General features: G+C 55.1%; 1 protein-coding gene and 1 long non-coding RNA gene across 2 annotated transcripts in view; one reads left to right on the top strand and one right to left on the bottom strand.

The window, feature by feature from the left end:
* The window catches only part of LOC101316782 (cadherin-23), a 387,052-nt gene that overhangs the window by 137,371 nt on the left and 225,087 nt on the right, over window positions 1-24,594 (top strand). The window lies entirely within an intron of this gene.
* LOC117308457 (uncharacterized) lies at window positions 5,654-13,797 on the bottom strand. Its single transcript, XR_004522450.2, has 4 exons — window positions 13,597-13,797; window positions 12,009-12,330; window positions 11,588-11,675; window positions 5,654-6,641 (listed from the first exon to the last, which is right to left on the bottom strand). It is a non-coding gene; the product is annotated as an uncharacterized lncRNA (long non-coding RNA).

Here is a 24,594-nt window from a genome sequence, read left to right as displayed (position 1 = left end):
ACAGGTCCTGCATAGATCTTTGTCACCCCTGGCTTTGGGTGACCAGCTGTAAGGTGGGATGAGGCTAGAAGTGGGGACGGGTGGTGCTGGGACGAGTTGACAGGGGCCTGAGAGACTGAGAGTCCTTGCCTGAGCCTCAAAGCTGGCTGGGGACAGGGTCGGAGCCAGAACCCAGGGCTCCTGGCGCTGGGTCCCACTAGGCCACACCATCTCTCCATGTCACTTAATAAAGACAAATGAAAGTTACTCCTTACTAGAGATGGGAAAACAGGGAGAAGAGTATTCCTGTCAATCTTTTGTCAATGAAACAAAGTAAATAATTCATTTCTATAATGATAATAATAATTTGATGTTTTGTTGTAATTCAGAGCTTCCTATGTGCCCAATGCCATACTTCCAGTGTGGGAGCTCACTGAGTCCTCGCCTCACGGGGTAGCCACTCATGTTCGCATTCTACAGATGTGGATGGGGAAGTAGAGAGGATATGTAAGTTGCCCAAAGCTAGGCAAGGATGGAGCCAGGATTCAGAGACAAGTCTGGTGACGGGTTCTTTGGCAGATAGCTTCAATTCTACCTGCAAAATGGAAATAATTATATTGTCTTGCAAAATTGTCGTGAGGATTAAAGTGTGTGGGACCATGTAAGAGAAGTACTTAGCATGGTGCCCAGTGTAAATGCCCAGTAAATGCTCACGGTTGTAGCTGTTGTTTGTATGTCCGTGTCTCCCGTCAGACAGAACAGGAACAGAGCTTGGTCACCTGTGCGTCCCCAGCACCCAGTCTAGGAACCTGTCCCCTGGACGTGAACTTCACGAGTGGGCAGAGCCCTGCTGCTTCCTGTGCCTCTTGGGTGGCTGGGAGGACAGCAGGAGCATTTATGCGGAGCCCGTTGCTGGTGCTCACTGACGCCCTCTGTTGCCTGCCAATTCCTGAATCTCAGCCATGCCATCCCATGTGCCGTGGGCATGTGGGGAGCCCGGAGTGGCCCAGAGTCTGAGGAGGTGGACTTGCCAAACTTATTAGCACCCACTGGGCCCTACAGCGGTGCCCCCAGCTGCCCTCCTCAAGGAGTGCGCATCAGATGCTGAATGATTTATAAACTGCATCTCCGGTTTGCAGAGAGAGATGGGGGGTGAGGGGGACTTCCACTGGCTTGTGCCTGCCATCCCCCCTGAGGTGTCAGCTCTGCTCATGAGAGTGTCATCTCCCACGCCAGGAGAGGCAGACCCTTGACGGGCCATATTAATTTTTACCTCGGGGCCACGGTGCCTGGGGGCCCCCTCTGCATCTATCCACCCGCCTATTGATCTGGGAGAGGGAGGCCAATAAATCATTTCAGGGGCTCTGGATCCTGCTGGCTAGAGTCAGAGTAGTTTGTTCTAGCCAGGTGGCAACACTGGGCCATGCCTCTGTGTCCCTCGGTGAGCAGCCGGTGCCTGTGCCTTTTGTGGTCTCCCCCTGCTAGCAGCACAGTGACGGATACCTGGAACCCCTCCTTTCTCCCAGCAGGCGGGTGTCTCAGCCTGCAGCAGCAAGGACAGCGAGCGTTGGGCTTGTAGCAATGAAGATATGCATATGCGCAAAGCAATAGGGCTGCCTATTTCTACATTCTTGAGGTTGTGGGGTGTGTGTGTGTGTGTGTGTGTGTGTGTGTGTGTGTGCGCGCGCACTTATTTAAGTAATGTCTTCTCTATGTCCTAGTGTTTTCACTGTCTTTCATTTGTCCTCATGACAACTCTGTAAGTCAAGGGAAAGTTATTCTTCCCATTTTCAAGACGAGAGAAATTGAGGCCAATACAAGGTGACTGCTTTCCCTAAGTCCCCTGGCATCAGATATGCTTGCAACTAGAGCCAAGTCTTTCCCTGTCTCATTTTTCAGCATCTTTGCGTGGGTCTTTTTGCAACTTTGCCATGACCTGCTGTGGTTTGCCAAATGTTGCCCAGGGAGACGAGCTGGGGACTCTGGGCTCCGAGCACAGGCTTCCTCCCATCCAAGGCTGGATGCTGTCACACAGCCCCGTGCACAGGCTATGGGGGTTCAGTGGAGAAGCTTCACTCAGAGCCCACTGCCCACTGTCTGCAGTGAGGACCATCCTCAGTGGTCAGGACCCAGCCATGGTCATAGCGATGCCCCTTCCGTGTGACCTGCAGGGTTAGCGTGTGCCCAGAGGTAGCCTCCAAGACTTCAGTCCTCAAATACGCGTGCAACACATTTCCGTGAGAAGTCAGAGACCCACACATGGGTAAATGCCAGGCTGCTCAGCCTGCCTGCAGGGAAGAGTCAACATCTTTCTGCCACCTCCTCCTTGGTCTTGGGTGCCCGGGAGGGAGTAAATGGAGTCCCACAAAACCCAGGCCCAGAGAGCTCAGCCTAGCCACACAGTCCGAAGCTCCTTGCTCCCTCCTCCACCCTGTGGAGTGAAACCCAGGGCCCCCCATCCCCCGAGATCCCTGTGGCAGCTCCTTCCATGCCCATGGGGCGTGGCCAGGGCTGTGGGCACCACCCCCGCCAGCACGAGGAAAGAGGACAGTGTGGCAACAGGAGATGGAAGGAGCCCAGATGTGATTGAAATTATTTTGTCTGAATGGTAATAATGTTTTTAATTACATCGGTTTCCTCACCGATTCTCACTGGGAGTCTTTGGGGGCCCATATAATTCCATTGCAATGACTGCAGGACCCTCTGCCATGAATACGAAGCAGGGGACCGTGTGTGGAGCCCAGCTCGTGTGCGTTAGGGATTCTCTGGCACGTGCCGGGATACCTTTTATTGTGCCCCTCGCCCTTTCAATAAAGAACCCCTAAATGGAAGGAGATGATAGCTGCCTGCTGGAGATGTTCCTGCAGCATTGCTGGGCTGTCAGCCTCGTGTGCCGGAGTCCATCTGGCGTCTTTCATCTCCCTTTCTCTTTACTGTTCTCCTCTCCCGCGTGGTGGGGCCCTGTTGGAGGAAGGGTGTAAAACTCCTGCCTGCACCCCTTTTCCTCTAGGCAGTGAGGTTTCCTTAGACCTTGGGTGGGAGAACAGGTTTAGGAAACAGAGGGTTGAAGAAGGTCCCTTGTGCATCCAGGAGCAGCCGTGGCTTCACTGCATCGTGAGAACCTGAGCCCCATCTGTGGCACAGGGACCCTGGTCCCTACTGCAACGCTGTGATGGAGGCAGGCACACATGGGCTCTCGCTCCACACTGGGAGGCCGTGAACAAGGGGTTTAGCCTCCCGGAGCCTCTGTTTCTTCATCTATAAAATAGGGATACGTTGAGGTTGTTGTGAGAGTTCAGTGAGAGCATGTATACGAGGCAGCACATCCACAGGGTAGCCGACCGGCATTCCTGTTGTTCTGAAGAGTTCCCAGAGAACTGCAGGAAAGTTGCTTGGAAGGCCAAGGAGCTCGGCAGGTGGGCTCCATTGCTGTGTACTGATTGGTTGATATTGGGGGTGTTAGTGGACAAGGAACTTACAGTCCAGTGAGAGACAGGAAACATGAGGAAAACATGAAACTAAGATGTGACAAGGAAAAACTGGAAACAGAGTCACCTAGAAATAACTAGTAATAGGCAGAGAGCATTTCACATAGACTCCTTGAAACCAGCACCAGAAGGACCGTCGAGGTGACCCCATCCCACCGCACATTCTGTAGAGATCAACAAAGCCAGAGAGGGTCAAAGATTTGCCCAAGGTCACCTGGTAAATCAGTGGCAAACCACCGAAGACCTAACGTAACCAGCGAAGATGCTCAGGGAGACGGTTTCCAGACCCGTGGTGAGACTGAGTGCACCCCTGGCTGGAGGCGTAGCGCTGTTCTCAGAGGTGGATGTCCAGAGCTGGGCTGGGGGCCCAGCGGGTGCTGCCTCCCAGACTCCCATAGCACCCCACACCCCAGGAGCCGTGGCCTGGCAGTCTGCCTTCTCTTGAGGGTGTGGACCAACCACACGTGGTCCTGCCTTTCCTCTTCTTGGAAATTGCTCTGTGATTTTTGTCTCAGCCCCTCTACTTACCGTAACAAGTTCGGATATTGTCAAAATGGCTTGCGGACAGGCCTGGCAGCCCCCCATAACACGGAGGGCCCACACAGTAAGCTTGTTGCGATGTGTTCTCAGGCTGCCCGACCCACCTTGTTTTCTACCAGAAAATGAGAGAAAGAGGGAGAGAGGTCTTGGGTGATGGAATTATTATAATTTCTCTGATTCCTTAGCAGCCTTTAATTACTTTGCAACTTTGTGGTGCTGGTTGGAAGCTGGAAGGGGCTGAGTTCTCCCTCTTTATAATAACCTTAAGTAGAAGCCTCCTGTCTGTCTATTAAAAAGCCCGCTCTTCTCTCCAGATGTGACAATGCGCCTGAGCGATTTCACCCGGGCGTGATCGCTAGGTGCAATGCAATCGTCCCCGCTCGCTGTCTTCACCATCCACGGGCCAGCCCACCTCCCCAGCGTGGGGTACTGCCAGCCACAAAGAGCCGAATGCCTGGCCACGTCCTTGTCCAGGAGGGTCACAGGCTCAGGCTCTCCCCTCTTGCAGTCCTGCCCCGGAGAGAGGGAAGGGGCTTGGAGGCCTTTTCCACTGACCCTTCCCCTCTCGGTATCTCCCAGTGTGAGCCCAGCTGTGCCTCCCACCATTCCTAGCACAAGCCCTGCGTTGAAATCCATTCCATTTGCATGAGGCTTTACTCTCCCAGCTTTCTTGTCCTCTCCGTCCTGGGTCCTCACTACAGGGTAGTCGCTTTCCTGCCGCCCTGCCTTCGTTCATGTTGTGCCCTCCCCCGAGACGCTCTCACCCAAACCCACTGCACCGTCTTCCTTCCTACCATTTAGCCAGACCCTAATCTTCCTTCCTCAGAGCAAGCCGGTGGGGGAGGGCGGGGGAGGTTGGTCCTCTCTGTCACCATCTACAGATAAGCAAGCCAAGTGTTAGAGGAGTTGGAAGACTTGCCCGGGTTATTCCGTTTGGAGGTGGCCATGGGGATCATACTTAGGCCCTTCACTTGGTCTTCTCCACTGGACTTGAAGGCACAGGCCTCTCTTAGTCCCTGCCCTTGGAATTGCTCCTACATCCATTCCGTCCATCCTGGCTTCTAAACCCCACTCTTGGGCCAACCTTCTGCCTCCTAACCTTGGCCCGGCCTTTCCTTCCTGGGGTGGCCCCAGGCCCCCTCATGGGCAAGAGAGGCCAACCAGTCCCAGGTCTGGGTGCTGAGTCTTCCTCGGGCGGGCTCAGCCAGTAGGCAGCCCCTCCTGTCTTGTCACCTGTCCGTGCAGCACAGCAAGTTAAAGTGGGGAGAGCTGTAGCCTGGAGGGGACAGGAACCCCACCACCTGTGGCTGGGTGAGTCACTTCCCCCTTCCAGGGCTCAATTTTCCCCTCTGTTAAATGGGACTGTTAGTCCTGAGCCTGTCCACTCCATAGTGGGGGTCAAGGTCAGGACGGGCAGGAAGGCCCTGAACTTAAAGCCTCATGCAAGTAGGACAGATTAACCCCTGGGGTATTTTCTCCAATGGCCCTGCAGGCTTCATGAGTTTTCTTTTCTTTTCTTTTCTTTTCTCTTCTTCTCTTCTCTTCTCTTTTCTTCCCTCCCTTCCTCCCTTCCTTTCTTTTCTTCCTTTTTTTTGAGTCTACGTATTACCTAAGCATACATATAGAGACACGAACAATCGTAAGTGTTCATAAGTTTGAGTTAATTGCGAAGTGAACATATTTGTGTTACCACATCTGGATCAAGAAACAGAACCTCTCCAGCTCCTAGAAGCCCCCTTGCGACTTTTCCAGTCCTTCCTCCTCCCTCCAGAAAGTAAGCACTGTCCTGACTTCTAACCCCATGGATTACCTTCGTGCATTTTCATTTTATAGTATACATTCTATTAGGTTTTTATCATCACCTAAGACCCGGGGTAGAGGCAGCCAGCTTCATCTCGGAGGTCACTTCCCACAGTTGTTAGGTTAATAGTTTGAATCTTGGTCTCACAACTTATATCTGTGAGTCCCTAGGAAACTTCCTGTCTCTGATTGAATGGGTGTGGTGCTGATGCAGGGTTGCCACTGTGCAGGTGACATGAGATGATGCATGTGCAGGGCTCAGCCTACAGCCCGCACACGGCAAGGCTGGAAGGACTATCACCTGTGGCCATCACCTTTGGGCAGCCCCTCCCTAGTCAGGGGTCATCTCTGCAGGTGGATATGGAGCTGCCTGAGTGCTGGGACAGGAGGCTGCACGGGAAACTAAATGGAGTGGTTGAAACTTGGGTTGAGAGGAAGGGGAAGGGAAAAAAGGATGTGGGCCCCTTCCCTCATACAGTCTCCTTCGATCCTCTTAGAAGTCTTTCACCTGGTAAGAAGGGTGTGCTTGTCCTCATATTATAGCTGGAGAAATGGGCCCGGAGAGGTTAAGTGACTTGCCCAAGGCTACACAGCTAGTCCCAGATGCTGTCTTCTCTGTAACTGCCCCCCAGAGTGAGTCCAAATGCATTTTACCCCCAACGTATCCACTTGGGGTTTGGGGTTTATTGTAAGCCTGCCGGCTTCTGAGAGGGCAGCCTTGGGTCTGGAGAAGGTGGACGGGGGGAGGTGTTTGGTTGAAGTGACCTTTATTGAGTTCCGGCACCTTCAGGCTTCCACAAAGCTGCAGCTCCTACCAGCAACCCCGTCTCAGGCCTGATTGAGAAAACGCAAAAATCTTTAAAGGCTTCTTAGCAGCTTGCAGTGATTGCTGTTGTATTTTTCCCTTCTCTATTCAGGGCTGGGGCAGGGCCAGGGCAACGGGAGAGGAATAATAAATCTCCCAAAGCATTGTCTTTCTTGCCACCTCCCCAAACCATCAGATTCCCCAAACGCAGGGGCCACGAGACCTTTTAAAAAAACAACAAAAAGCCCACCCAACACAGCCCAAAAGATGGACATGGAGGGAAATGCAACAGCAGCTATTGGGGCGGAAAGCCGTAAATGGTGTGGAAGTAATGCCTAAAGTGTGCTGGCGATTACAGACATTTCCACGGAGCCACGCTCGAGCTGCACGGGTCGGTGACAGCAGCCGTGGGGAAATAAATAAATAAGTGAGCAAGCCTGGGAGATCCCATTAACTGTTGCTGTGCAGGAGGGAGGTTTGGGGCAGGTCACTGGTGAGAAAGGAAGGAAGGTAGACAGGCTCATGCATTCATTCTCCCATCCGTCCATTCATTCAATTGTACTGAGTCCCTGTGATGTGCAAGGAATGTCACTAAAACCTTTCCGTGGTGTTCTGAGGATGGTGACCAGAATCCCACCAGGCTGGCAGGGTCTGACCCCAGCCCTTTCTTCACCTCCCCTTGGCTCTGTGCCTTCTTGTGCCTTTACCTTCTTTCTGGTGCCCGAGGGCATTGTGCCACAGGGCCTTTGCACGGCTGTTCCCTCCCCGCTTTTCATGAACCATTCCTGGTGCGCTCTGTTCCCAAGGCCTGATGCTGAAGGCAGCTCAGAAGTGCTGGCGAGTCCCCCACCAAGGCCTTCGGAGAAGGGTTGAGCCTGGTCTCACCAGGGTTGCAGGCAGCAATGGGAAATGAGGGCACCTCAGTCAGGGATGTTGGAGGAAAGGGCGTCATTTAATGGGACTGGGGTATGGTAGGTAGAAGAGTAGCCCCAAAGATGTCCACATCCTAATCACAGGAACCTGGGACTATGTTACCTCACGTGGCAAAAGGGATTTTGCAGGTGTGATGAAGTTATGGGCCTCCATGGGGAGATAGCTGGCTGATCTGTGTGGTCCCACTGTAATCACGAGGGTCCTTATAAGACGGAGGTAGAAGAATCAGAGGAGATGTGACCATGGAATCAGAGGTCAGAGAGAGAGGTCTGAAGTTGTTATGCTGCTGGTCTGACCAAGGAAGAAGAGGCCATTAGCCAAGGAATGAGTGTGGCCTCTAGAAGCGGGAAAGGGCATGGAAACAGATTCTCCCCTGGAGCCTCCAGAAGAAACACAGGCCTGTTAACCACTTGATTTTAGTCCAGTAAGACCCATTTTGGACTTCGGGCCCCCAGAACTGTAAGATGATAAACTTGTATTGTTTTAAGCCACTAAGTGGGACTTTGTTTCAGCAGAGGTAGGAGACAGATACGGGTGCTCTGAAGGCAGAGTAGCAGGGCACGCATTCTGCAGCACACCCCTCCAAACCCCCAAACTCTACTTCACTTGCTCCTTTGGGGCCCTTCAGGCAGGAGGACATGTGTACCCAGAGGTGGGTTGTCTGGACGTAGGTGTGAGGCTGGTGGTCATTAGGGATGATCCATGAGGGCCAGCCATGGGGCAGGGGCACCCAGAGCTGGGGAGGGCCCCTGGCTGGGAAGAAGCCTTGTAGAAACCAGGTGAGGTGAGGTGGGAGAGCCTAAGAGCCCATTCTGTGGGGATAGAGAAAGGGAGAGCTCGCAGATGCGGGTGTGGAGCGCTGTGTTGAGAAGTGCTGCGTCCAAGAACTGGCTGTCATGCTCCTGGGACCCCAGGAAGACCTCCCCATTGCCCAGAGGAGGGCTTAGCAGGTGCTTGCGTGCTGGAGACCCTCCTGGAAAGCTTGACCTCTTGGCATCAATGAGCCCAGAGACAGAGAGAGAGGAGTTTCTTCTTGGCTCACTACCAGAGGAGTATTGGGATGCGGAAGTGTTGGTCCCATGCCCCTGACCCCACCCTCATTCATTTATTCACTCATTCATCAAACTTGCTGGATGCCAAGTCCATGCTGGGCCCTGGGGACACAAGAGGAGTGAGATATTGTCCCTGGCCTCCAGGAGATCCCGGCTGGGTCCTGCTCACCCACAGTGGCACCTTTAAAGCAGGGTTGGAGGCCAGTGCTTGAGGACCCAGGCAGCCACCACCCAAAGCTTGGCCCCCTCTGGATGGCTGATGGGTGGAATAGGGCAGTCACCTGTCCCAGCTTTAGTGCTACGGGAAAGCTGGGCCCCACTGCCCACCCCCTGCCCCCGCTGCCCCCCTCCTAACTCCCAAGTCCCTTGTGGCATGTGGCATGAATGGAGATCAAGCATGTCTCCCTCCAGGCAGCAGAATTGGACACACGAACTCTAAATGAGCTTGGCAAATTGGTTCTCTCAGCTCTGTCCTTCCCCTCCACCGCCCAGCCCTGCAGAAGCCTGGGTCACCTGTGGGAGTTCTCAGTCTGGGCTGGGGAGGGAGGGAGCAGGGACTGGCTTGGGTCTGAGGCCAGGAGAGGCTTCCCCTGCATCTGGGCACCCCATCTTCTTCCTTATATCTGAGGTGAGTGTAAACCCCACAAGATAGAAAAGGCCTTTCTGGCTTCAGGGGCATTACTGAGGAAGAGATGGGGCACTGGACAGGCCTGGCATGGGCTCAGTGACCTTGCCTTCCTCCCACCTCCTGTTCCAGCTTCTGTTTATAACACTTGTCTGATGTGTGGGTTCTCCTGGTCCCAAGTCCCAGGATTCATGAACTGATTAAAGATGGGGTCTGTATCTTATAATTCCTTGAACCCATAAGGGCCAGGGGTACTGGGCATGAGGAAGGCACTGAATAACAACAGTAATAACAATAATGGGGACTGTACATGCATTCACTTGGTACTTTGTGTCACCCATCTGTGCTGTAGGTATTGGGATTATCCCCACTTTTTTTTTTTTTTGCGGTACGCGGGCCTCTCACTGTTGTGGCCTCTCCTGTTGCGGAGCACAGGCTCTGGACGCGCAGGCTCAGTGGCCATGGCTCACGGGCCCAGCCACTCCGCAGCATGTGGGATCTTCCCGGACCGGGGCACGAACCCGTGTCCCCTGCATCGGCAGGCGGACTCTCAACCACTGTGCCACCAGGGAAACCCTATCCCTACTTTTAAGGTGGGGAATCTGAGGCTCAGAGAGGTTAAGTCAGTTGCTGATCTGGGATGTGAACACAGCTGGTTCACCTCCAGGTCCCCCACCCCATGCTGTGCTGCCTCTGTTGACAGTGGGTCGGGAGGTGGGGCCGTGGAGGTGTTCGTGGCATGCGTGCCCAGATTCTCAGAGGACCCAGCAGGCGGCGGACCACTGTGAGAGGGGTGCTAGTCTCCTGGGCATGCCCTCCGGGCTGAGGCTCCTGGCAGCCCTCTCGAGGTCTCCCCCCGTCCTCCTCTGTCCAGACGGTGCCCAGTGCCGTGGCCAGCATGGGCTAGCAAGAGGGTGGGATGCCGCTCCCAGTCCTAGAGAGCCCAGCTGGGCAGCGTGTTCCTGGAGAGATACCTTCCCACCCCTGCACCAGGACACGCATGCGTGCACACACCTCAGGCATGACGTCCGCCCCGCCTCCTTCTGTCCCGTGTGTCTCCCTCACGGGTCAGCGCCCCGGAGCGGTAAATCAGGAGCCAATTGGCCACAGCCAGCGGGAGGCCAGGAGGACACAGGGAGGGGATGCTGCCATCAAAGCCATTAGCACCGAGCTGGCCAGGCAGACGAAAGCACAGCTGGGTGGGAGAGGGTGGGCCAGGCCTCTTCCTCTGGGCACTGCTCTGGAGCCCTCCAACGTGTGACATGGGGTGGGGCACGAGCATGGAACATGTGTGCTCAGGAGTTCATGAGTGTGCAGGATTCACGGTATAGACCCTTGGTTATGCCTCCCCTGTGAAAACGGTCTTCAGATGGGGGCAGTCACATCATACTAAGGGAGTGGAGATAAGTTCCTTCCTGCCTAGATTCATTGGACTGGAGCAGACCTCACCCCACTCCACAGCCCTCGCCTCCCATGGCAGCAGTGTATCTTAAAGGGACACCAGACTGAGATTCTTCCTCATGTCTTTGGGCCTCTCCTTCCATCTCCTCGGGCCTCAGTTTACCCATCTATTGCAGTGGGGTTAATACCCTTAGCTCTAGCTAACTTCCTAACTAGTCAGCGTTGTTGTTAAGACACAGATGAGCCAATGGGTATGAAATGACATGAAGACTAGACCCCAGCTCCCCAGGTTGTGGCCCAGCTGAATTATGCCATCGTGCTGTGGCACTCAGAGGGGTCTGGGTGACATTCCTGCCCCTAGAAGGAGAAAGTAGAATGAGTGTTGTGACAGCGGAGACCTGGGGCACTGGTCTGGGGCACGTCACTCCCTGCTGCCTCCCTGGACGTGGGTCTCGGTGTTCTCTCCCCAGGGCCGAGCGTTGTTCAGGCCTAGTAGTTGATGAGGAGTGGCAGGGCCTGTGTTGTCAGTAAACTGAGGCCCCGGACCTCTCTGTGCGGCCGGTGCCTTGGGATGGGTCCCTTCCCATAGTCTCCCCTGGGGGGCTGTTAGGTTGGCAGGCCCGTCCCTTCTGCATGGCTGGCCTTGCATCCGGCCTGTGGCAGACACGGCTTTTTTGTTTTTGGTTAAAAAACCTCGTCGGAGCGTTATGATATTGGAATGTGAAGGGTAATTGAGCTGAAAGCTATTCTGCTCCTGCAACCGGCGCGTCAGGAGTGATTGAGGCACGCGGGCCTGCACACCAGCCTTGAGATCCTGGTGAAAGGCCTGTGCAGAGATCGGGGGGGAGATGCATGGAGTGGAGCCAGGCCCCCCAGAACCCTGGTTCCCAACCCCAGGGGTCCAGGCCTGCCCTGAAATGTGCCCCCCTGGGACTCTGAGCTGCCAGGCTGGGCCTCCACCTACCTGGAACAGATATCCGAGGTCCCCGGTGTGCTGGTACTATGTGGAGGGGCCCTGGTGACAGGTCTTGAGGAGGGGGCTGGGCACTGGACTGAAACAAGCAGAACAGGTTGGTGCCTGCGTCCTCTGCCCCCTCCTCCCTGCTTTGTCTTCTCCTGCCCCTACTCTGCAGAGGGTCTCTTTCTCTGCTTTCTGCATCTCTCTCTCCCTCTCCCTCTCCCTCTCCCTCTCCCTCTCCCTCTCCCTCTCCCTCCTCCTCCCCCTCCCCCCTCTCTCTCCCACTCTCCCTCTCCCTCTCCCTCCCTCTCCCCCTCTCTCTCGCTCTCTCTCTCTCTCTCTCTCTCTCTCTCTGTGCCTCCTATCTCTGCCAGTGTTTGGACAACCCCACTGTTTTCTAAGCCATTTTACTGCACAGTTGAATCACCTGAGGATCTTGTTGAAATGCAGATCCTGATTCAGGAGGTCTGGGATGGGGCCTGAGGTTGTGTTTCCACCGAGCTCCCATGGGATGCCAATGCTGCTGGTCCCCGACCTCACTTTGAGGAGAAAAGTTCTAGGAAGCAGCCAGGGCCAAGCAAGAGTGACCCAGCTTCTCGATGTAGGGTTCAGATGTAAGGAGACTCCCGGGGGGCTGCAGGGCTGCCCTCTGTGGTTGTGCAGGCGGTGCACTGAGCAAGCCGGAGAGTGCTGGTAAAGGCAGCCCAGGGCTGCTCATGAAGCCGCGTACCTGGAGCTGCTGGCGTTGCCTGGGGAAGGAAGCCCGTTTTCCTTGGTACAGGAGGCCAGTACAGGCTGTGTTCTCGCAGGGCAGGTCCACTCTGAAGGGCCATCTTTTTCTAATTTTGCACACAGGCATCAAACAGGCTTGCCCCCAAACTCCAGGCTGTCACTCTGTGCCTGCTTCTGCATCCCCTTGTTCCTCCTCCCTCACACTGCCCAATCTCACAGCTTCTCCTGCAGAGTATGGTAGTCCGGGGAGAAGGGAACTAGAGTGTATCATGCTTATACGTCAAGGCCCAGATTCTCCCTTCAGTCACTCCAGCCCCACCTGGGTGCAGAGAGTGGGCTTGGGGCTTGCTGAGCCCCAGAAGCCTAGGAAACAGGCCCTTTCCTGCCTCTTGCCCCCTTCCCTGCCCACAGAGTTCAGCTGGAAGGGTTAGGCTAGGACAGCCCCTCTCTCCCAAGTGGGGAGAGGGACCAGATCTGCTGCAGAGAGGGCTTATCCCTGAGGAAAGATACTCAGTACCCCCCACCAAACCCGGCCTACACACCCCACCCCAGCACACACACACACACACACACACACACACCCCAAGCGTGGTCTCTGCCTGGCCCGTTATTAATTGCCATGAAGGCTGAGCAGAACGGGTCCCATAAATATGAGCTCTGGCAGCGCCAAGGAGCCGGGGCTTGTGCTGGGGCCCTGCAGCTTATCTCTCTCAGCCAGGCTTTCCCTGCACAGGACGCCACTGGCATCTAACGAGCCCTCCTGTGTGCCAGGCCCGGTGAGGGCAGACAGGCCCAGCCCTTCCTGGCTCCGCCCTGCTAGCTCCCAGCTGAGTTCAGGCTTTCCTCTTACCCTGCTGATGCCCGCAGCCGGGGTGGAGGGGAGCCACAGCCACAGCACAGGCCTCTGCGGCAGACTGCCGTGCCCCCTGGGCCTGAAGCCCCTCCCCTTTCTGCTTCAGACCTCACTCCCCTCACGCCTCAGCACTGCGGTGCCAAGGACTGCATTGGATGGCCTCGTCATTCTTCTTGCCTGCTTGGCGTCTTATCAGTGGGCAGGTGTGCAACGCAGGGTCCCTGGTGTTCTTGCAGTTGGGTCACCTCTTCTCTTTCTCCCTCTTTCCCAAGCACCTACCATCCTGACAGCCTGTCATCTCACACCCCCCGCCCCCGACTTTGCATCCACAGCCCCTGTGACCATCACAAGAGGAAAGAGTCTGAATGCTTATTTTTTCCACCTCTCTGTCCCGCCAATAAATAGAGTAAAATACACAGTTAATGCTTACCGGACAGCTAATGCTTATCAAACACGTCCTGTGTGCCAGAAACTGTGTTCAGCACTTTCTAGGCATCGTTGCATTCTTAGACCACTTTGGAGAAAGGTGTGTTCACTCTCCCCATTATGCAGATGAGGAAGCAGAGGCCCAGAGGTGTTAAGTGACTACCCAAGGTCACACAGCTTGCTAGCAGACACCACAACAGGCACAAATAGAGTACGTCTATTTGGACACTGTCCTGTGACATGGAGCTCCCAGCTCCTTGGGGTCATCCAGGACAAGTTCAGGCATGTCTAAATTGTTAGAAGATTCTTCCTATGTTGAGCTGGAATGTGCTGGCCTGCCACTTGCGCTGCATCTATCCAGGTTGGCTGGCTGGGATTAGGGTGAGTCTGTGATGGTGTAGCCATGGGAGGCTGCCATGGGGTTGAACCCACCACCTCGGCCCCATTAGCACCAGCATGTAAGGACTTGTAAGGAACAAGGGGGGGCTCAGAGTAATCTCTTCTTCCCAGGACTCCCCCAGCTGTGGACCCCAGGGCTTCATCTCCTCTAGCTTTGGGCTGGGGCAAATAGTACTCCCAAACCCCTGGAGGTAATAAGTCCAGTGAACCCATTCAGGATTCTGAACCCCCTTGGTTGGGGGTTCCCAGACTCCATTGGCACTCACATACTTCCAGAATTACTCTGTTTCTTCCATTCGAAGATGCCCATTGGCCCCGTGTTTTGAAATATATGAAGTTGAAATTCATCTGAGTTAGTCATCTACAGTCTTCGCCTGCACAAATGGTGACCACACTCACCTCGCCAGAGGTGACTGCTCGCAGCTCCTCAGCCCTGCTCCATAGGAAATAGCTCAGGGCCCTGTCCTTGGGAATGTGGGCATGGATCACCCCTCCCGTCCCTAGGGGCAAGCCACTTTGAGCTGGGTTAGGGACCTGAGGACCAGGGAGCCTCCAAAGGCCATCAGTGCCCTGACCCTTCTAGCCATAGACAACACCCACACTTGGCAGTTCCTGTGCAGGCCGGAAGTGCCGACATTTGTAAGCTCCTATACTTGGTCCACTTCAGCGTTAGTGTGGTCCCTCAGCACTGGCCCCTTTGGACCAAGATGTTCCTCTGAGTGTTCAGGTCAGAACCAAAGATGGGAATAGCAGTATTAATTTTTACATTCTGCTCCCAAGCTGAGTTTTATAAGAAGTTGAAGAGTTTGGGACTGGACTGAATATTTTTCCCTCTTGTTCAGAAGACATTTAGTCCTCAGGGAAACTGCTCGTCAGCCCTCCCGAAAAGGGGGAGTCCCTCCGAGGCCCCTGATATCCACAGCAAAAGGCAGAAACAGCTGCTTGGGAGCTGGAGTTGAGACCTCTCCGGGAGCCTGGGTAGCTTGAGGCATCAGGACCTTCTGGCGGGAAGCCAGTTGGCCCCCTCCCTCCCCCACCCCAGCCCTCCCCAGAAGTCCTCAGGCAGGAAGGCTCTGATTGATGAACTAGTCCCTCTGTAGCTGTCACCCGTCTTCAGTTCATTACGACCCCATCTGCCTCTCACTGAGGCTGCTCTGCCAGCCTCCCGGCTGTAGCTGGGGGAGAAAGCACACACAAGAGCAGCTGGGGCTTGGAGAGGCCAATCAGGGTAATGGCAGGTCCTTCTTCAGGGCAACTGAGTGTTGGGACAGGGCTGGTGGAGGAAGTGGAACTCTAGGAGGCAGGTTAACCCTTAGCCTTCTGAATCCGGAGGCTGGGGCCACAGCCAGCACCTCCTTGCACCCCCCAGGGGGCCCTCCCTGAAGTCCACCTGGATGACTCTGAGCTAGACTGAGGCTCAGACAGCCTGGCCTTTCGGATCCCCACCCTTGAGCTTGCCTGACGCTAAGCCCTGGAGCTTTCAGATGAACAGTATTCAGCTTGACCCCTGGCAACTGTTTTTAGTTGTCAGTGTGCGCCCAGCACTAGAGCTAGCGCCGTGGGGCATGGCAGCCCCCTGCTGTTCCGGCATCTCCTGGCTGGGCTCCACCTCCCAGTGGAGCATGGTCTCTGGTACTGCCTGACTCAGACGGCACTCGGGGAGCGTGCAAATGAATGAGTGGGCCGAGACGCAGCATGACAGGCTCCAGAAACGCAAGCCCCCCTCATTCTAGCCCTGTCTCTGCCACTGGTCAGGAGACCTGGAGTGTCGTTTCCTATTGAACTTCGGCTTCCTCACTGGCACAATAAGGATGTGACTACCTCCCTGCCCACCTCACAGGGTTAGCCCTGCCATGCTGTACTGAGCCTTCCATTTTATGTGTAATAAATTCAACAGATACTTATTGGCTCCTAGGAGATGGAAGACACACAAACGCCCCACAGCCCTGGACTCTGGGAACTTCTAGCGAGGGAGACACACAGAAACCCACATAACTGTGAGCTGAGGTTGGCTGGACAGGACACATGCAAACAGCTGCTGGAGGTGGAGGTTGAATGGCACTTGGTGGGGGAGGCAGCCTTTGCCCCTGCTGAATGGGCTGAGAAGGAGGGAAGGGCAGCCCAGGCGGGTGTCAGCACGAGGAAAGGTGTGGAGTCGTCCAAGGGCCAGTTATGCTTGGGAAGCAGTAAGAAGAAGTCCTGGAACAGGCCCGTGGACATAAGGTAAAAACTTAGGTTGATTAGAGCTTGGATATAAAGGACCCCAGATACCCCAGTCAGTAGTTTGGATTTTTTCCTCTTAGGCAGTGGAGAGGGGTAGAGGGCTTTGGGGCCAGGGAAGGATGCAGTCATGGCTGAGCTTTTGGAAAGGGTCTCTGGCGACTGCAGAAAGGATGGATGGTGGTGGCAGAGTGAGGTGTGCAAATATTCTCTGCCCCCTAATTCCCACCACAGACTGTCTAAATCTGTAACTCCCCGTTCTAGAAAAGGCATCTTGTCCCACTTCTCATTTCCCTGCATTATTTTTTCCTGAGGTTTCAGAAAGCATCTCCTTTGAGGCTCCCACCGTCCCCCACCCCTATTCCTGGCCAGGCTCTGGATTTTAACCATTCTATTTTCTTTACCGATTTTATGATAAACAGCCCAATGTTTTCCGATGCCTTTCCTAAGTGTGTCAGGCCGTCCCTCGAGGCACTGATGCGTCCCTTCACTCCGAGGTGCCCAATCTCATCCCCACCTGGATATGTGATTGTCCCCGCATCCCACTGGTTCCTTCCAAGTGGCCGGCACATCTCCAGCCCCCCCCACCCAGATCTGTAAGATATGGGGGCGAGTGTCCATCATCTCAGGCTGAATCTGGGTCACGCTGGCTCATAAACTAGCCCATGGAACAGGCCCTCTCAACTCAACCTAAGGACATCTGTCCCGATTTTTTACCTTTTTTCCGCATCTGGAAGGGCTGACTGCCCCTACCAACCACTAAATTACCATCAGTCTGCCTAGCACAACTCCCCATTGTCCTGGGATCCCCCAGTCCCGCTCACCAGCTGCTCTACCCCAATTCAGTCTTGTGTTGCTGATATAGAAATAAGTTTATTTAAACCTGTCTGAGCTGGGGGCTTTCTTGAATTGTCTCCTATTCCTAGCGTTCAGAAGAATCTCGCCAGCCTGACAAGCATGCCCATCTCCATTGCCCCCCAAATGTTGCCACCACCGCCATGCACATCAGAGCCAACAGTTAAACTCATAGGATGGTCAGACCAGGTTACCTGAAACGTTAGACTCGGTGGTCTTTTAAGGGTCTTTCCCCTGCCCTGCTTCCAGGTCCATTGGCTCTGTTCTGAGGGTGGTGATCACTACCTATACTGGACGCCAAGGGTAGGGCAGGTCTAGACACTGTCATGGGCTACTTGGCTTGGGACCAAGGAGTGAGGCTTGGGGATCTATAGGATTCCTTTTGCTCTAAACTCCAGGATCCTGGAGGCTCCCCGCCAGCTTGGACTGGCAGAGGGAAGAGGTCCTTTCAGCCGAGAAAGCCAGTAATTCCTGGCCTGGTGCCTGAAGAGCCCCCATCGTCCGCTCCCTGCGCGGGCGGCCAGGAGACGGCCCCTCAGGGCTAGACTCACTCTGCTGCCGGCCTGCGTCCTCTGAGGCTCTTCAGGGAAGCATGGCTGCCCGCCCGCTCCATGCCCAATCTTTCCATCCAGGCTGCTCGTTGCACTATTTATGGCTTGGAGATGGTGGTTTATGGAGCAGGAGAAAGACAGCAGTGGAACCGAAGGAAGGGCAGGCTGGCTGGGGGCGGGGTGGATGGGGCTCATAACCTCTGGTTAAGCCCAAAGACATTGTGTAAATTATGGCCCGTGTTTTCCTTCATCCCCATTTTGCATTCTTGATCAGATCATCGCTTTCTGCTGGGAAAGGGCTGAGGGCTGATCCGCCCCCACCCCCACCCCCCCACGGGACCCAGGCCCCTCCGGCCTCCTGGGTCTTGTTCCAGGGAGCAAGGAGTCTTCACAGCCACAGGCGCCAAGAGTCTGCTCATTTTTCAAGTTGATCCTGACTCACAAACGTGTTGGACTTCATGGCATCAGAGAAGGCTCTGCTCCACGTTCCGTTAGCCCTAGAAAACTGCAACGAGTTGAGGCCATTCAGTGGGTCTTAAGGAGCAGGAAGAAAGCTTCACTGATGGGAAGATGCCCATCATAATGGGCCTTTACTGAGCGGAGCTGTGTGGGGAAGGATTTGACCTGCGTCTGCCCAGTAGCAGGGTTTCGAGTGTTCCCCATGCCCAGTGGCATTTGCCCTGGGGCTGGCTAGCTGGAGGAGACTGAGCCCTGAGGTGACACCCACCCACCACCTCCACAGAGGCAGGGACTTGGTTAATCAGGCCGGCGCATAGCTGGGGCCCACTTCCACCCTTGTGCGCTGGAAATGTAATGATTTATGCCAGGCAAGTGACGTCACATCTCCACTTTGTTATCATCCAGAAGTGCCGACCAGGCAGGTCTCTGCATGTGGCATGAGTTTGGACACCAAGGAAAGTGCCTGAAATTGACACGGACATTGTCAACCCAAGACGCTCAGGGAAACTGCCGAGGAAAGGCCGCGTTCTCTCGGCTGAAGTTCTGAGTCTGAGCGTCGAGGGATTAGCTGCCCTGGGCTGCACCCTGGCTGGGTGTCAGAGGGCAAGCAGGAGGGCAGGTCCCTTCGGCCTTGGTGTGACCCCTGCCCTCAGGCAGCCCACATTCCCATCACAGGATGGAGAACCTAAAACGAAAGGAGTTCATGGGGACAGGGAGACTGGGCGGAAGGGTTACTCTCTGGGGTGCAGGCTGTGGGTGCCGATGGGGAGACAGAGTGGGGAGACCTTTGAGGGCCCGTGGGGACAGAAGGGCTTCTGTGGAAGGAGGACTTAAGGCCCCTTGGACATGGAGTGACGAAGGGGGCACATTCCAGGAAGAGGGCGGGGGAGCAGAGGTGGGGAGAGCGTGGTGTAATTGGGGCTGGTGAGGATGGGGCTGGCGGGCTTGAATCACAGAAGACATTAAGGGAAGAGGAAGGGATGGGCTGGAACAGATGGGAAGGAACAGACCCCAAGGGCTTTGAAAGGCGTGGAGAGCGTTTGCTTTCCATGCAGTGGAAATAGTGAGCCTCTAAAGGTTTTGGAGTGATGGCATGACTCTATGAGAGCGGGAGGAAGACTGTCGTGAAACAGGAGATGAGCGGGCAGGGCTGTGGATTTGGAGCTTGAGTCTGCGGTGGGACTGGAGACTCACTTGTGGACGGGGCAGAGTTGCAGACAGTGGGTCATGGAAATCCATCACCCATAATCAATCTGTACCCCTTCTGTTCCATCCAGACCCGAAAGGGGTCAGTGGGGTCAGCTGGGGCAAGTGATGTGACAGGAGGAAAGGTCTCCAGGAGAGAATGTCACCATGAGGCAAAGAGGCTGGGAGCCCCTGTGTCTGAGGTGGTGGAAGGGACCCATCACATCAGAGATCAGTGGTGTGATTGGGGAGTGGGGAGACCATCAAACTCAAAGGGTGAGCATCTCAGCCACACTCCTCATAGCACAGGAGGCCCCTGGTGTCCTCGAAGGAGGACAGTCTGGCCTATACAGTGAGACAAGAGTCAGGACAATTTGGATATTTATTTGCAAGGCTGCTCTTGAAGGTTGCATGTTCCTCTGACAGCTGTATTTGACAGAACCACTGCAGGAGCCAGTATGGACCACCCAATAGCTCCCGCCCTCCAGCCCCAGCCTCCCAGCTTCCATGGGTCCACAGCTGAGGGCCTGGGCATGGGAGCAAGAAGCAAGTGGCCACCCTTTGGAGCGGTCAACCCGGACTCCCCAAGCAGAAAAGCAGCTCAGATCTCTAATTGAATAAGGTGGGGAAATAATGGAATTTCCCCAGAACCATCGGTTATGTTTCAGAGCAAAATCATAATGAGAAAGCCGTTAGTAATAATAAACACAACCCAGAGGATCTGTCAGGGGCCTGATAGAGGACGCAGGGAGAGGGGGAGTCATCCCATTTGCATTTTTGTTAGCTAGCAGAATGTCACCAACACCCCCCTTTCCTCCCCCCAAAAGAAGTCGAGATTCACAAAAGCACATTAATCTGAAGGATTTTTCTCCAGTGTCGTGATGCCAAGGACAATGCAGCCAGTAATAACTTTGCCTCTTCCAAGTGTCTCTTTATATTTCCTTAAGAACTGAGTGTTATCAAGGTAATTTTCACATCCCATCCCTTCTTCCTTTGCATACCCCGAGGAGCCTGATAATGGATGACCTCTGTGTGTGTGTGTCTCTCCTGGCTTGTCTCTGCTTCTTGCCCATCCCATCAGTCTGGCTTTCAGTCTCCCCCAGCCCACCCCCCCCAAAAGATCCAGGGTCTCAGCCATTGATCCAGTTTCATCCCAGGGCCCCAAACTGACGGTGTCCATGGCCACATAAGGAGTCCTTATCGTGGGCCAGCGTCGTGTTGATTGGTTTCAAACATCATTTCCTCCTCTTGACTCTTTTGAGATGACGGTGTTATTACCTTATTTCACAAACGAAGAGACTGAAACCAAGGAGAACAAATCAGCTACTAAGATTCACTCGGCTGGTGTAAAGCAGAACTGGAATTTTCCCACCTCCATCTTGGAAAAGTACCGTTGACCCTAAAACAACGCAGGGATTAGGGGCGCCGGCCCTCCCCGCGGTCAAAATTCTGAATATAACTTAGAGTCAGCCCTCCATATCCACGCATGCTCGTGGGTTCATCCAACCTCCGATCGTATAGTTTTGTAGTATTTACTAGTGAAAAAAATCCCCATTCAAGTGGACCCAAGCAGGCCAAACCCATGTTGTTCAAGGGTCAGCTGTGCCCAATAAGTGGGTTGGTTCATTTCTCCTGCCGCTCTCTTGGGTGTAATCCAGCAGCCCCCAGCCTTGTCCATATTGCTGTGTGCTTCTTACAGATAGGAGTAACTGAGACTGACAGGCAGGGCTGACTTATTCGAAAGCAGGCAGGGGAAGAGAGAGACAAGCCTGTCTTCCCCCTGCCAGCACCGTCCCACAAGGTCTCCAGTGGTCCCACTGCTCAGGGAGGAGCAGCTGAGAAAGTAGTGAGTGAATTTTCAAACACACTAAGGGTTACCCCGAAGCCAGGAGCTTCCCACAGCCTCAGCATATATCAGTAACCTGCCACCAGGTCCCCCACGGAGCGTGGCAATGAGGGAACATGTCGGTCTGATGCCTAGTTGTCCTGGCGCCTCCCAGAATTCTGGGGCCTATCTGGCCTACCCCTCACTTGACATTTGGGGAAACTGAGCTCCAGAAAAGAGAAGACGCTTGTTCTTGGGCACATGACTGGCAGAGCCATTGCCTCCCCCGCACCAAAACCATTTCTCTTCCTGATCTGCCGTCATGTCCAGCATAGTTCTTTCCTGTTCCTCAGATTAATCTGATTTAGCAAAACAGAAGAGAGGCAAGTGCATCAGGACCGTCTGATGCTGAGGTGAATATATCCGGGCAAATGACAGGCGGCTATGAGAACTGCCTTCTCGGGGCATGTGGCACGTGATACACTCCCAGGGGTTAGCAATTCATCAGGACTGTTTGTATTTTCTCTTCTTCAAACGAGCACACTTGGGTTGTGAAAGTGTACCAGGTGCCTCATTCTAGTAAGTCCTCACCAAAACCTTGTGAGGTTGCCCGGGCAGGAGTTCTTATCTCTGTAGTACAGACGAGGAAACTGAGGCTGGAGGCGGTGATTTGCTGAGTTCACATGGTAAAGGAAAAGGATCCGAAATTGGGAGACAATGTAGGAGTCAGAGAGCGAGAGCCCCGGGCTCTGTCACCGCTGTCCTCACTTGATTTCCACCCTAGGAGACTGTTTCTGCCTGTCTCCTGGGCACCTAGACAGTTTCCGGTACCCCCCACCACCAAGTCCAGACATGAGCCCCAGAAGAGCGGTGGGGAGGCTCTCCTCACCCCGTGTCCCCCTGTTTCTGTCTTCCCAGCTGGTGACCGCTCCCTCCGGAGGGCAGCAGCCTGGACCCATCCTCCCCACACCCCCTGGTCCCCTCCCATGGGCACCCCAGCCAGGAACCCAGAGTGAGCACCTTGACGGGTGGTGCTCCCCAGGCTGGGACCGACTCCCCTCGTGCCTCTCCCACCTGCAGCCAGGCGCTTCACGGCTCCCGGCTCCTTCGGGCAGGGCATCAACTCCTCAGAATAAATTTCAGAAACCCCGGCTCAGAGCTCAGAGCCGGGGGAGGGCCGCTCTCCCCAGCTCTCTCCCTTCCTTTGCCTTTCTCTTTCTCCGATGTCTTTCGTTCCCTGCTGGTGGCTTTGTTTGTTAGACCTATGTCAAGCCTGATGAACTAAATGATGCAAGGCTGGAGATATAACAGCTCCTTTTATCTGTCATTTCAAAACCCAATTTGTTCCTGCTGTCTCCTGAGGGCTGCACTATAAACCCAGCCTCTCTCCCTCAAGAACTTGCATATTCAAGGCCCCTCTGCTAAGCCAGCTCTCTCCTTCCCTTCTTTCCCCTCTCCTTTCTCCTCACTCTCCCCGTCCCCGTGTCTCTCTTGGTCTCTCTCTCTCTCTCTTTCTGTCTCTTTCCCCCTTTTGTCCCTTGCTCTGACTCTTTGGTCTCTGTCCCTCTGTCTCCCTGTCTCTGTTTCTTTCTCTCTTTCTCCCTCTGCAGCTCGCCCCCCACCCCTCTTCCCTTTTCTGTCTCGTCGGGGACAGGCTGCCTGTGTTTCCCTTCATCCTGTTAAGCAGCAGAAAAGCAGGGCTGTGCTTGCTGGGGGCGCGGCTGGCAGGGAGCAGGTTGGCTTCAACCCTTTGTCTGCTGCCTGGTCCTGGCTGGGGAGTCAGGGCCTCTCTTTTAAGTGGAACCCCTGGGGTTCTGGAAAGGGGGCCCATCCCTCCCCCAAAGCAGACCAGGACTTTCTGGTCCTTAGCGCTGTGGAGCACCCATCCCACCCTCTTGGATGTTAAGTGATCAGATGGGTTGAGCTTCCCCCTGGCTTCTCACCTCCAAAGTCGTGGGTGCAGGGGGCTGAGGCTCCCTCACCACCCAGCAGTTCACGGCTCTCCTGGGTCTGCACTGGGGACCCCTTAACCAGCCCTGAATCAGCCCAGACCCTGGAACAGGAAGCAGCTCCTTCCCTACACCTCACTTGGCAAGTTCAGCGTGCCTGGTCCGTGCATGTGCTGAGCAGCCGGGGACGCTGCGGGCAGTGCCTGTGTGGGCCAGTGACTTGACGGCGGTCCAGAATGTCCTGCCCACCCCGGCCTCCCAGGCCCAGGGCTACAGACCCCCGGGGACTGACAGAGGACTGGGCACTGCTCTGATTCCCCTGCACAACCACACACATGCTGTTGGGATGACTTGATAGGGTCTCCCTACCCTAAGAGGAGCCCCCGAGTATTCTCCCAAGAGATCAGGCAGCAGGGATGACTTCAGTTCACCCTTCCCTGCCCACTTTGAACAGAGAAAGGAGAGGAAGGACCTGAGATGGGCCAGAGAAGACCCTTTCAGGAAGGCATGCCGCCTCCTACCTTCTGCAAGCTGTGCCTACTGGGGTTCCAGCTCAGGGATTCCCAGCAGCCCGGCTCGGTGCTCACCTCAAGTTCCCAGGTGCCTTCTAACTGCTTGGGCCTCACTGGGGGTGGGGGTCACAGGGCCCGACAGGGAGGGCCTGCCCAGGACGACACAGCAGATCAGGCCAGTGCACACCTGGGATGGGTGGTCTCCCTCATGTACCCCGCTGTTTCCACCTCAACACCTGGCGCTTGGGGCCTCAGATTCCTCCCAGGGCTGCCCAGCCCAACGCCGTCCCCCTGGTGGTCCGCAGGAGGAGAAGGACAGGGCCCCTCCTCGGCCAAGTCCAGCCAGAGCTCTGTTGCTCCTGCATACAATTCTCATGCAGCTGATGGTCCCCTTGGAAACAGACAGTCATCAGGCTCTCATGGATCTTTCAAACCCCCTTTTCTCCCTAATAAACCCTTCTCTGGGGCGGTATTGATTGCTAGCTGCCGGCAGCCTCTTGGTATGCCGAGGCCCGGTTTGGGGTGGATAAATCGCTGTGCTGTCATTTTCACGCAGCAATTACCTGCTCTGATTCCTCTCCTCCCGGGCCCCCCGCACCAGCCACATGGCCACCCGCTTATTGACAATACACTCAAGGCCAGGCCAGCCAAGCAGGGAGTCCGTGGACCTGTGAGCCACAGAGAGTCAGCAGGAGAGGAAACTTTAGGAAGGCAGGCCTGGGGCCCGGCTCTGGGCTGGAGGACAGGTGGGAGGCAGGTCCCCAGAGCTGCAGCTCCTGGGAGCAAACCTCTGCACCCCAGACACGGAGGAGGGTGTACCCCTGGGAATGTGCACCTCTGGGAATGTGCACGTGGTGTGGCCCAGCATTTCAGGAGACTCTCATGTACCTGTGAACACATTGCCCCCAGCAAGAGTTGCTTCGCCCAGCTTCCTTCCTGAGCTTTTCCAGCCCTGGTTACTTGGGGGCTTTGGAGCCCAGACCCAGCTCAGCCTTTTATTGGGTTGGCCAAAAAGTTCATTCGGGTTTTTCCATAACATCTTAGCGA

The sequence above is a fragment of the Tursiops truncatus genome, chromosome 16 (genome assembly GCF_011762595.2).
Source record: "Tursiops truncatus isolate mTurTru1 chromosome 16, mTurTru1.mat.Y, whole genome shotgun sequence".
NCBI lineage: Eukaryota > Metazoa > Chordata > Mammalia > Artiodactyla > Delphinidae > Tursiops > Tursiops truncatus.
The sequence above is the reverse complement of the archived record's forward strand: the minus strand, read 5'-3'. Positions and strand labels throughout refer to the sequence as shown.